At 45.8% G+C, this 12,454-nt stretch overlaps 1 protein-coding gene across 1 annotated transcript in view; it reads left to right on the forward strand.

Moving 5' to 3' along the window:
• Positions 1-3,894: 3,894 nt before the first annotated feature.
• The window catches only part of ZC3H11A (zinc finger CCCH-type containing 11A), an 810,109-nt gene continuing 801,549 nt past the window's right edge, over positions 3,895-12,454 (forward strand). The window contains exon 1 of the mRNA XM_040337594.1: positions 3,895-3,966. The gene's annotated coding sequence lies outside the window, so the exon portion shown is untranslated. The remainder of the gene's footprint in view (positions 3,967-12,454) is intronic.

Here is a 12,454-nt window from a genome sequence, read left to right on the forward strand (position 1 = left end):
TAAGCTGCAAAAAAACGCTCAGAAAAGTGGCTGTAAAAACGTCCATGGAAATTAAGCCTTAATTTCCACAGTAAAATCATACCGTATTGTAAATGTTAGATAGGGGGGTGATGTATGTGTGACAACTCTGTGTAATCATTATTTTATATATTATATTATATCTAGATTTCCTGTGTTGTATATCCAACTAAAAAAACTTGTCTGATAGCATGACCGCTGATTTAGAACTGTCTGATAGCTTGACTCCATTTTGCAAGTACATGATGAGGTATAAACAGGGTTAAAACAGGCAGAGTAATTTGGGTGAGACACTAGCTTTCCTGTGAATCACACACGGGAAAACCACCAGACTAGGAAAAACCTAGTAGTTGGTCTACTAATGAAAGCATGTAATAAAAACATTTAAAAAAAATCCACAGTTGGCCATTCTTGAAATATCCGTCCTGAAAACATCTTAGTTGCCACGATCAATACCCACAACACTCTGCTTTATTGAATTTCAAGTACTGCCAACAGGGAACAGTCGGGCTGCGGGAATTACGTATTTCTCGCGACACTTACGTAAACAGGTTAGGGTCTATCACACAACCGAGGGAAGTGCTGTAGCCATGATAAGTCCTGGCACACATAGAAAGGATATACTGTTGCCGGACTTCCGCCTTGTGGTTTGTTGATTCTGCTGGTTCGCTGCAGAAAGGTAAAGTATATTTGAGGTGATGGGATGGTGCAAGTGTATAGATTGGGTTTCGTTTCCATTTACATGTTGTGGGTGCAGTTCTAAGCTTTACGGCTGTTGTATTTTTCAGTAGTTTTGAGATATGCCTATATCGTACCTAACATCATTTGGTGAATCTTTTTGTTGGCGTTACAGTCTACATTTCTGATCTGTCCGGTATGTTTTCTCAATCAGACTTGCTCAGCTGTGAAGCATTTACACATTCAAACTTACCAGCTAGAATCGGTTGGTAATCAATACATGTCATATATTATAGTTGGATTTTGACTTCACACCCTGACTTATTTTTCGGTTGGTTTTGACTAAATGATGAACTGCTTGCTATTGCTGTGTTTCTTTTGAGGAGACTGTGTCTCAGTTTCTGCCCTTTTGGACACTGCTGTTGGAACAGGAAGTGAGAGAAGTTTTACCCGTTAGGGACAGAAACAAAAATAACCCAAATCATTTTCTATACTGTATGCATGTGAGATAAGATGGGTGTCTTATAAGTCTGCTCTGATCTAACAGGGAAAGCTTTTATTTATGCACTGGTAAATGCTCTAATAAGAGAACATAATGCTGACTTTTTACACTGCTTTTTGTTATCGGTACTTCTGGGCAGGGATAGAAATGGCAACCAGAGCTGAAATCCCAAACAGGTGGCAAATCTCTTATGGTGTTTAGCTTGTCCGCTGTAAACATTTTTGTAAATATTTAATTATATCTTTTCATGTGACAACACTGAAGAAATGACAGTTTGCTACAATGTAAAGTAGTAAGTGTATAACTGTGCCCTCAAAATAACACAGCTATAAATGTCTAAACCGCTGGCAACAGAAATGAGTACACATCTAAGTGAAAATGTCCAAATTGTGCCTAATTATCAATTTTCCCTCTCTGGTGTCATGTGACTCATTAGTGTTACCAGGTCTCAAGTGTGAATGGGAAGCATGTGTGTTAACCACTTTAGCCCGGACCATTTGGTTGACCAAAGCACTTTTTACGATTCGGCACTGCGTAGTTTAACTGACAATTGCGCGGTTGTGCGACGTGGCTCCCAAACAAAATTGATGTCCTTGTCACATGAAAAGATATAACAAAATGTTTACAAAAAATGTGAGGGTGTACTAATTTTTGTGAGATACTGTATATTTTTTCTTTACAGGGCTAGATAGGTTAGTGTTATATTGTGGGTGTCTATAGATGCGTGGACTTCCACTTTAAATCTTCCTGTCGCAGTGTAACTGCCTGGCCGTATCTGAGGTATTGCCAGACAGATGCACAGACAGTCTGCAGGACTGTGGAATTACACTCACAATCTGCTGATCGTGGGTGCAATACTTTACAGGTCCATTACAAAAAATAAATAACATTTTTTTTTTATTTTTTTGTAAAGGTGAACTTATCCTTTAACTATTTAAAACAGTAAAGGTCGAAATCAGCTTTAAGTCTTCCATTTCTTTTTTCATACATCATGGGACACAGAGTCAGGCTAATATTCATTACCTGCTGATTATACTTCATTATCAGGTGAACGACACTGGTAGATCAAAAATCTTTAGACAGGAAGTGTCCCTCTGTATATAACCCCTCCCATATGGGAAGCACATCATTTTTTTTTTTTTACCAGTGTCTACAAGGTAATTGGCATGGTTGAAGAGGAAACGGGTAATACGACCACCCAGGTAATGCAGGAATCCCTTCAGAGACCCCTGGATCCATGAGAGACCAAATGAGACCCAAGGAAACAGATTTGAGAGTGTTCATAAGATCTGACTTTTACTGAATATAACTGTAGCTAAGGCCCCTTTCACATGGACGGCTGTTTTGCCGCAGATAAAAGCATGTTTATGTTTTGCTGGTATTTAAGACTCCAGGCACAGCGATCAGCTGCATTTGTACAGTGCTTTTAGCTGCGGTTGCGTTTAGCTGTGGCACGATATTGAACGGGGATCCGACTTGGATCCCTGCCAATACCAAGCACTGTGTCTGGTATGAATCTTGAGGGGGAACTCCATGCCAAATTTCAAATAAAAAAACGGCATGGATTCCCCCTACAGGAGCATACCAGGCCCTTGGGTCTGCTATAGATTTTAAGGGGAAAACCCATACGCCGAAAAAACGGCGTGGGGGGGCGTGACCGGATGTAGGAGAGTATGGTGGAGTGAGTGAGTGAGCAAGTCCATCTCTCTGCTCTCCCTCCCCGTTGCTTAAATTTGCCTCTGCCTGGAAGCATAAGCCATCAGCAACATACACAAGACCCGAGACACGAGTGAAGCCTTACCTGGGGGTTGAGGCTGTGCCCGGGTTCGGTGCGCCTCGGTGTGTTCCCGTGTGCTGTGAATTCCCCCCCGAGTGCTGCAGCTCCTTCCTTTTGTTTTCTCTCCCCCTGTCCCGGTGCGGCCGCGCCCCCTCCTCCCGGAGAGACGGCCGTGGGCTGGCCGCGAGGAGGCACAGCGGGGCCCGGACTGTGATACGGAGGGAGTCCTGGCTGGAAGTTCCATACCGCACGGAGCTGCCCGGAAAATCTCGCGAGATCTCGGGCTGTGTGCTGGCCCTCGCTCCCTGTGCATCACCATAGGAGCTGCACTCTGGACGAACAGAGGATAGTGAGGAGGTCCTGCAGATTAATTGATCCACTAGCTGCTCCCTAACAAGAGCTGCTGCTGTAGGAGTTTCTCCCTTCTTTGTTTTTTGGGGCTTAAAGCTTGCTCTCCCCCCCCCCCCCCCCTCTGCTGCTTCTGCTGCCAGTCTATTATTAATCTACTACTCATACCTCTCTGATTATGATTTGGCAGTAAAAAAATAAAAAAAAATAAAGATAAATAAGGGGGTTTGTGCTTTACCCATTGGTCTTATTGGCTCTGCAGCTAAGGACTGACTACCCAGTAAAATACAGCATTTTCTCCTGCCTGCTATTTTCCCTGTCCCAAGGACTGCAAATTGCTCCTTAACCTCGCCTGCACTACTCCTTGCATCCTTGCAGGTTTTTGGTTGATTTCCCACATAGCGGCTGAAGATTTGAGCTACTGTTGGGTCTAACCTAAGGAGGGGAGAGGAGAGAAGGGAAAAGAAAAACCTAGAGTCATAACATGACAAATACAGCAAACACAGCTAAGAAACGGGGGCTCGAGGACCAACAGCTCCAGGACGGGATGTCAACTACCAGATCTGCTAAGAGCAACCAGGCAGCAGCAGCTGCAAAATTAACCAGCACATCCAGCACAGCCAGTGCATCAAGCGTCAAAAATGTGAGTACCAAAGGGCCGGGGGGAGAAATCTGTGGAACTGTGGAACTGTAATTTCATCTGCAAACCCGGTAATATCTGCTATGCCTGCGCCTTCAGTAGCCGCAGAGGAGGAACCCACATTAAGGGATGTGTTATGTGCAAGGACTACATAGTCAATTTTGATAACCAGCTAATAAGTCTTAAAGAGGAACTGTTAACTATGAATCAAGAGCTGCAAAGGACTGTGGTAAGGACGAACGAACTGGAGGAAAGATTAAGTGCAGTAGAAGATGCCTTGTATCCCCTTCAGGGTGAACTCAGGGGGCTTCAGGAGCAAACAGGCCTCCAAGCAATTAAGTTAGACATAATGGAAAATAGGCTCCGTAGGAACAACGTGAGAGTGATAGGCCTCCCTGAGCGTTGTGAAGGCCCAAATCCCATAGTTTTTATGGAGGGATGGTGCAGGGAAATCTTTGGTGCTAGTACTTTATCATCATTTTTTTCTATAGAGAGGGCCCACAGGGTTCCCTTTAAAGCACCTCAGCAAGGGGGGTACCCCCAGGCCCATGCTACTGAAGCTTCTCAACTATAACGATAAAATGACTATGCTTCAAAAAGCTTGAGAGCTAGGAGACATCACATATAATGGAGTAAGGGTCTCAATATATCCTGATTTTTCCCCTGAACTACAGAAGCGCAGAGCTGCGTTCATTTCTATCAAACGGACTTTACAAAAATATAAGGTCACATATGCTCTTTTGTATCCGGCCCGACTGAGGGTAACAGCTCTGGGCAGGACTTTCTTTTTTGATGCTCCAGAGGAGGTGGCAAGATGGTTGGAAGACAAAATAACAGAACTATAGCTTTCCAGAGACAGTGAGGCCTAGTATATAATTTTTTGGATTGTTTTGCCCCCACCTCCCTAGACGGGGAGAAAGGGAAGATAGACATATACACGTCCTCCTCCTTTTTTTTATTTTTCCCTACATATTAAATTTTTTTTTTTTTTCCCCCCCTTTTGTTTTTTGTTTTATTTTTTCCATTTTTTTCTTTCTTCCTTCTTTTTTAGTACGTAAGGAAGGAAAAAGGAAAAGAAAAGGGGAATTTTTTTTTTTTTTTTTTTTTTGGGAGGGGGTTTCTCCTCCCCCCCCCCCTTTTTTTTTTTTTTTTTTTTTTTTTGGTGTCTTTTGTGGTGCTTAATAATGTTTTACATGTAGGAAGGTTCACCAAATAGTTTAAAATGCAGCCCAGTTTTAGGGCATAAGCACTAGGTGGTTGGTTTACTGGGAGGGGAGTGACTCCCTTCCCTTTTTTTTTTTTTTTTTTTTTTTTTTTTTTAAGAAGTGGAATGGGAATAGAGGAACACATATATGTAACGGCACTCTGGCACTTTGGTAGAAGTTTATGCAACACTTAAGTAATAATATATTATTATGTTTCCTTTCTAAAAGTCTTTTAAGGATGGGGGATGTTTTCCTTCATGCTCTTATCACTAGGTGATTTACTAGAGAGGGGGTAGCACCCCTCTCCCTCCCCTTTTTTCCTTTTTTTTTTTTTTTTTTTTTTTTTTTTTACATTACTAGAAGTGGAATGATTACAGTGAAACAAATACTTTTCGATGCCACTTTGGCAAATTGCTGGCAATATATAGGTGGCATGGAAAAAATGTAGCAATGTTGATATGGGTTTTTTTTTTTTTGTATGATTACTAATTATTGAGGACGCTTACCTTTGCGTCTTAAACATTAGGGGATTTAAGAGGGGTGCTGAACCCCCCCTCCCTTTTTTTTTTTTTTTTTTTCTAGCAGGGGAATGCTTACAGAGAAACAAATATTTTTTTTTATGCCACTTTGGCAAAATGTATGTAATATCTAGGTAGTATTTGACAAGATGTAGTAATGTAGTAGTAATGTTGATACGGGGTAAAATTATTATTTTTTTTTTTTTTTAATTCTACTAATTATTGAGGATGACTTTGTGTATGTCTTAAACACTTAAACACTAGGGGCCTCGCCCTTCTTTTTTCTTTCTTCCCTGTTAGGGGCAAACATCTTTAGGGGGGGAGTCTAGCCTCTTTTTCTTTGAAGTAAACATTAATTACCAGAGTCTCTTTCTCTTTCCTTGGGGGGGAGAGAGGGTGGGAGGGAATTGGATGAGTGTCTTAGTTGGGATGTGTGAGGGAGTGAGAAGGGAGGTCACAGGACAAGCCCCAAAGGGGAGCCTAGTAGGGCAGGGTGAGGGTGGGTTGGGAGGGAAGGGGGGAGGGATTAGGGTAGGAACTAGGGAGCGTGCATCACAAACACTAATGTCTTTGAAGTTACAGGAGAAGTGGACGGGGCGAGCCAAGAGGAGGAAGGATAGAGCTTGATCTGGGAGACTACACATTGTGGAGCAGGACAAATATAGATCTTTGCTACCGGAAGGGACTTGACCTGCTTGTCACTACATTTATACCCCTAGATGCAGGATAAAACATTGGCTATTACCTCATGGAATGTACAAGGTATGGGGGACCCAATTAAGAGAACATCGGTTATGTCACTCCTGGAGGGTGGAATGCTGGGACTCCTGTCCCTACAGGAGACACATTTGACTAGGGATACAGCCGCCCAGCTAAATAGTCGGAGATTTCAAGCCCAGTACCACTCGGTACACTCCTCCTATTCAAGGGGGGTGAGTGTACTGGTGGGAAGAGGAATAATGTTCTCTTGTATAAAATCCTGTATTGACGATCAGGGCCGGTATATATTCCTTTTTTGTTCAATCGAGAATAAACCATATATTCTGGCTAATATTTATATTCCACCCCCATTTAAGTTTGAGGTTCTATATAGGCTCCTTGAGTTTACGTCAGACAAAACCGGAGTCCCAGTGATTAGCTGTTGGTGATTATAACGAGGTGCTGGATAGAAGCCTTGATAGATTTCTTCCTGGGAACAAATCTACCACTCTAAGTGAGGGCCGACTGGCAAGGTTCCTGGAGGAAATAGGGTTGAGGGACATATGGCGCACCTGCAACCCACGGACACGTCAATATTCGTGCTATTCTAGCTCTTACCGAACTCTTTCTAGAATTCACATGGCGGTGGGTAGCGAGGAAATGCTACCCTTGGTGAAGGGGGTAGAGTATGGCCTCAGGGGTGTTTCTGACCATTCCCCGCTGGTGCTGACAATCAAAATAGGGATTAAGGCTCCCCGCAACGAGTGGAAAATTAACCCGGGCTGGCTCGAGCTGATTGGTGATTTGGGAGACCTGGTTCCTAGTTTGAAAGAGTACCTACAAATCAACACAGGGTCGGCACCGACGGGGGTGGTCTGGGACTCTTTGAAAGCTTTTCTAAGTGGCCTTTTGATCCAACAGGTAGCAAGAGTCAAAAGAGAAGGAAGAGAGCGAGAGGGTAAACTTGGATTAGAGGTGGCCCAAGCAGAAGTGATGTTTATTGAAGAGCCTACTCCAACCAGGCAGAAAGAATAACTGGGGAAGCAGCTGGAGCATAAAACAGTCATCATGAGGAAGTTAGAGAGCAAGAGAATACTACAGAGGCAGTGTCAATTTGGTGAAGGGGAGAAAGTGGGCCGTATGCTATCGCTTTTGTGCAGAACCAATTCCCCTCCATCAAATGTTCCAGCAATAAGGACAGCAGGGGGAGAAATCTCGACCAATGGCCAAGTGGTGATGAACACGTTTTGCGAGTATTACAAAACATTGTATAAATCTAAAAAGGGGGTGAGAAGTGGTGATATGGAAGATTTTTTTTCAAGCAATAACAGTCCCCACTTTGCCAGTTAAGGACATGCAGGACCTGGAGGCACCAATCACCCTAGAGGAAATTAAGCAAGCAGTGGCTGGCATGCCTAACCAGAAGTCCCCAGGCCCCCTGATGGGCTCCCAATAGAGGTGTATATAGGCGATATGGGGAGGTATTACTACCAGAATTGCTTAGGACCCTGGAAGGGGCAGTAAGTGGGGGGGCACTTCCTAGTTCAATGTCGGAAGCGACCATAATTGTAATCCACAAAGAGGGGAAGGACCGACTGGACCCTTCATCCTACTGCCCAATATCGCTATTATGTACTGATGTAAAGATCTTGGCCAGAGCACTAGCGACTCGTTTAAATAGATGTATCAATCACTTAGTCCATCCAGACCAGTCAGGTTTCATACCAGGTAGAGCAACTAGGACCAATATTAGAAGGCTCTTTCTGAATTTACAGGCACCAATAGACAACGGGGGCTCTAGAGCGGTGTTGTCACTTGACGCGGCAAAGGCCTTCGATAGCCTAGAATGGTCGTATTTATGGAAGGCGCTAAATTTTTTTTTTTTGTTTTGGACCTCTCTTTATCAGCTGGGTTAGATTACTGTATAGGGAACCAAGAGCTAAAGTTAGAATAAACAATGAGTTGTCAGAAGTGTTCCATCTGGAAAGAGGGATGAGACAGGGGTGCCCTCTGTCCCCCCTTTTGTTTGCCCTTGCCATGGAGCCCTTGGCTATTATGGCCAGGACGAGGGCGGACATAAGGGGGTTCAGAAGACAGATGGGGGAGGACAGGATCGCATTATTTGCAGATGACGTTTTGTTTTTTCTAGGGGACGTTGAAACTTCACTAGATAGAGTGATGAAAATGGTCAGGGAATTTGGACAGTTCTCAGGCCTTACTATCAATTGGGAAAAATCCGCCTTGTTACCATTGGATCCACTCGGTCCCCAGACATTTCCAGGAATCTCGCAGTTGAGTGTGGTCACCAAACTAAAATATCTAGGGATCTGGGTTACGAAGGATGTCACGCAATATGCAAATATTAATATCTCCCCACTTCTACTCAAATTAAAACAAAAATGTGATATATGGAAACGCCTACCGCTGTCGGTAGCAGGACGCTGCAACTTAATAAAAATTATATGGCAGCCGCAGATACTATATTTGCTCCATAACCGATTTGGCTAGGACAAACGTGGTTCAAAAAAAGAGACGCTATTCAGAGAACTAATATGGAGGGGGGGTCAAGCCCGGATTAGCTTGCAAACATTACAACTGCCGGTAAAAGAGGGGGGCATGGCGGTTCCACACCCTAGACTATACTTTGTGGCAGCTCAGCTGCAACATCTGGCAGGTTGTGGAACCACGGAGCTAGATAATCCCAATAGCCGATTGCTGCTAGCAGGGAATCCCCATAGGTTACTCGTGGAAGCTTTAGAGGCAGATTTTTTTTATAAATGCCCGACTGCAAAATTAGTGAGTAAAATATGGCAGACAGCAAAGGTTTTATTGGGGTATGCCGGGGTAACACAATTTTCCCCTTTATGGAATAATAAAAATTTACAGGAGGTGATGAATATACACTTATTTGAGGGTGATACCATAAAACCATTTTCTGTATTGATAAGGGAATATAACATTCCAAATAAGACATTTTATAAATATCTTCAGGTGCGCCATGCTATTCAATCACAATTTGCCTCACAGACACTTATATGGACCCAGATTCCCGCCCTTCTTAGATTAATTAAGGCAAGAACAAAGACTAAAGCAATAAGCCGAGCGGGCCCCAATAAGAGCAGAGAAGGATGGGAAAGGGACGTCGGGACAGTAACCCCTGAACAGTGGGACAAGATCCTGCATCGAGGAGTTTTGGTTTCAATAGCTCCAGCGCAGAGACTGTCCCACCTGTTCTTATTGCACAGGGTGTATTATACTCCCCAAAAATTGTTCAAACTAGGGTGGAGGCAAAACAATGAATGCCCAAGATGTGGAGCTAAAGGAGATTTCCTACATATGGTTTGGAGGTGCCCAAAGCTCTACAGCTATTGGATGGAGATAACTGAGAGGATTAATAGGGTTTTTGGGTCTTCCCTCGACCCAGTGACGTTGACCTGCCTGCTAGGATGCATGGAGGACAATCAAGTTCCACCTGGCAACCTGGAAGCAATATTAAGATGCCTATTCCAGGCACGCAAGATAATAGCTCAAAAATGGCAAGCACACCCGTCCGTAGAAAATTTGGTAGCGACCATTAACCTAACCATTTCCAGCGAGAGAGTGACCTTTACCAGACAAGGGAACTATGGGAAATTTGTGAGACTCTGGGGACCCTGGATGAGGGCTGTGGGAGATCCCTCATAAAGGGACCTAGCGGGGGAGATGCCCTGGCCCATTGGGATATCACCTCCTCTGGCAACAAGGGATAACTACAGTCTAACTGCCCAACCGTCTCCTTTGGGGTGACCTCTGGGGGAGGGGCCTAGATAGAAGGCTCGTCAGCCAGACTTTTCTCGTCAATGCCTCATGGAGGTAGGGAGGTTATTAGACTGACCCGCCCATGTCCTAAGCAAGGAAACAACGAGGGTGGCACGCTCCCTAGGATTGGGGGAGGGAGGGGGGGAATAGACACAGGGGGGAAGAGTAGAAGGCAGTTGGCTCTCTTTTATTTATTTTCTTTTTTTTTTTCTGTGGGTCAATTGCAATTGTATACTCTCTCCTCATGGCACAAGGTCGTTGTTTTTTATACCATTTTTACTATGTAACAATGTTCACTGAACCTGTCAATTACTGAATTAAGAATAGCAAATAAAAATAAATGATATAAAAAAAAGAAAAAACGGCGTGGGGGTTTCCCCCAAAATCCATACCAGACTCGTATCCGAGCAGCAGCCCGGCCGGTCAGGAAAGGTGGTGGGGACGAGCTAGCACCCCCCCTCCTTAACCGTGCCAGGCCGCATGCCCTCAACATGGGGGGGGGGGGGTAGGTGCTTTGGGGCAGGGAGCGCCCTGTGGCCCCCCCCCACCCCAAAGCACCTGTCCCCATGTTGATGAGGACAGGGCCTCTTCCCAACAACCCTGGCCGTTGATTGTCGGGGTCTGCTGGAGGGAAGCTTATCGGAATCTGGGAGCCTCCTTTAATAAGGGAGCCCCTAGATGCCGGCCCCCCACCCTAGGTGAATGAGTATGAGGTACATCGTACCCCTATTCATTCACCTGGCGGGAATAAAAAAAAAAACACACTACACAAGGTTTTTAAAGTAACTTATTAGTCAGCTTCGGGGGCCCCCCTCTCTTCTTTAGCTCTTTTACGAGGGGGGCCCTGCTTCTTTGATGTCTTTACCGCCGTCTGGTTCTCTTCTGCCGGGGGGGGTCCCGGTCTTCACCGCCGTCCCGCTCTCTTCTTTAGCTCTTTTATGGGGGGGGGGTGCCCGGGCTTCTGCCGCCGCCTTCTCTTCTTCGATGTTGACACGTCACTTCCTCCCGCTGTAATGCTGTGTGCGCGGCTTGCACCGATTTATATAGGCCTCTTATGACGTCACAGTCCCATCAAGTGACGTCATAAAAGGCCTATATAAATCGGTGCGAGCCGCGCACATGGCATTACAGCGGGAGGAATCGACGTGTCAACATCGAAGAAGAGAAGAAGGTGGCAGAAGGCGACAGAAGCCCAGGCACCCCCCCCTCGTAAAAGAGCCAAGGAAGAGAGCGGGACCCCCGGTGGAAGAGAACCAGACTGCGGTGAAGAACGGGACCCCCTGCAGAAGACATCGAAGAAGCAGGGCCCCCCTTGTAAAAGAGCTAAAGAAGAGAGGGGGGGCCCCTGGAGCTGACTAATTTTAATTTAAAAACCCTGTGCAGTGTGTTGTTTTTTTTTCACCAGGTGAATGAATAGGGGTACGATGTACCCCATACTCATCCACCTAGGGTGGGGGGCCGGCATCTGGGGGACCCCTTAATAAAGGAGGCTCTCGGATTCGGATAAGCTCCCCTCCCGCAGTACCCGACAACCAACGGCCAGGGTTGTCGGGAAGAGGCCCTGTCCTCGTCAACATGGGGACAGGTGCTTTGGGGTGGGGGGCCACAGGGCGCCCCCTGCCCCAACGCACCTACCCCCCCCATGTTGAGGGCATGCGGCCTGGCACGGCAAGGGGGGGAGGCGGCGCTCGCTCGTCCACACCCCCTTTCCTGACTGGCCGGGCTACTGCTCGGATACGGGTCTGGTATGGATTTTGGGGGGAACCCCACACTGTTTTTTCGGCTCCTCTTAAAATCCCTAGCAGACCCAAGGGCCTGGTATGCTCCTGTAGGGGAAACCCATGCCATTTTTTTATTTGAAATTTGGCGTGGAGTTCCCCCTCAAGATTCATACCAAATGCAGCTGACAGTGCACTGCGATTACCTGCGGTTATGTGCCGATAGCTGCGGGATTTCGCAGCTGGACGCATCCAGTTCTATTTTTTCCCAAGGCGTCTTCCAGGACAGCCCTTGAGAGACGGAGCTCCTCCCTGGACAGGAAACATATCACCTCCAGCTCTTTTAAAGGCGGTCCCTCAGGCATCTGGTCAGTTTTATGTGTTTCCTCAGAATGGAGCAGACATGTCACCTGAGGAACCGTCTTTTCACAGGGGGATGGATCCGGGAGAGTGTCCATCTCCAAGGGCTGGGGAAGACAGCTTGGCTGGTTGTTCCCTTACCTGGTAAAATCTCTCAGTTTTTGGCCACAGGTTCCCTCCGCTTGGGCATGGA

The sequence above is a fragment of the Rana temporaria genome, chromosome 2 (genome assembly GCF_905171775.1).
Source record: "Rana temporaria chromosome 2, aRanTem1.1, whole genome shotgun sequence".
In the NCBI taxonomy this organism is placed as follows: domain Eukaryota; kingdom Metazoa; phylum Chordata; class Amphibia; order Anura; family Ranidae; genus Rana; species Rana temporaria.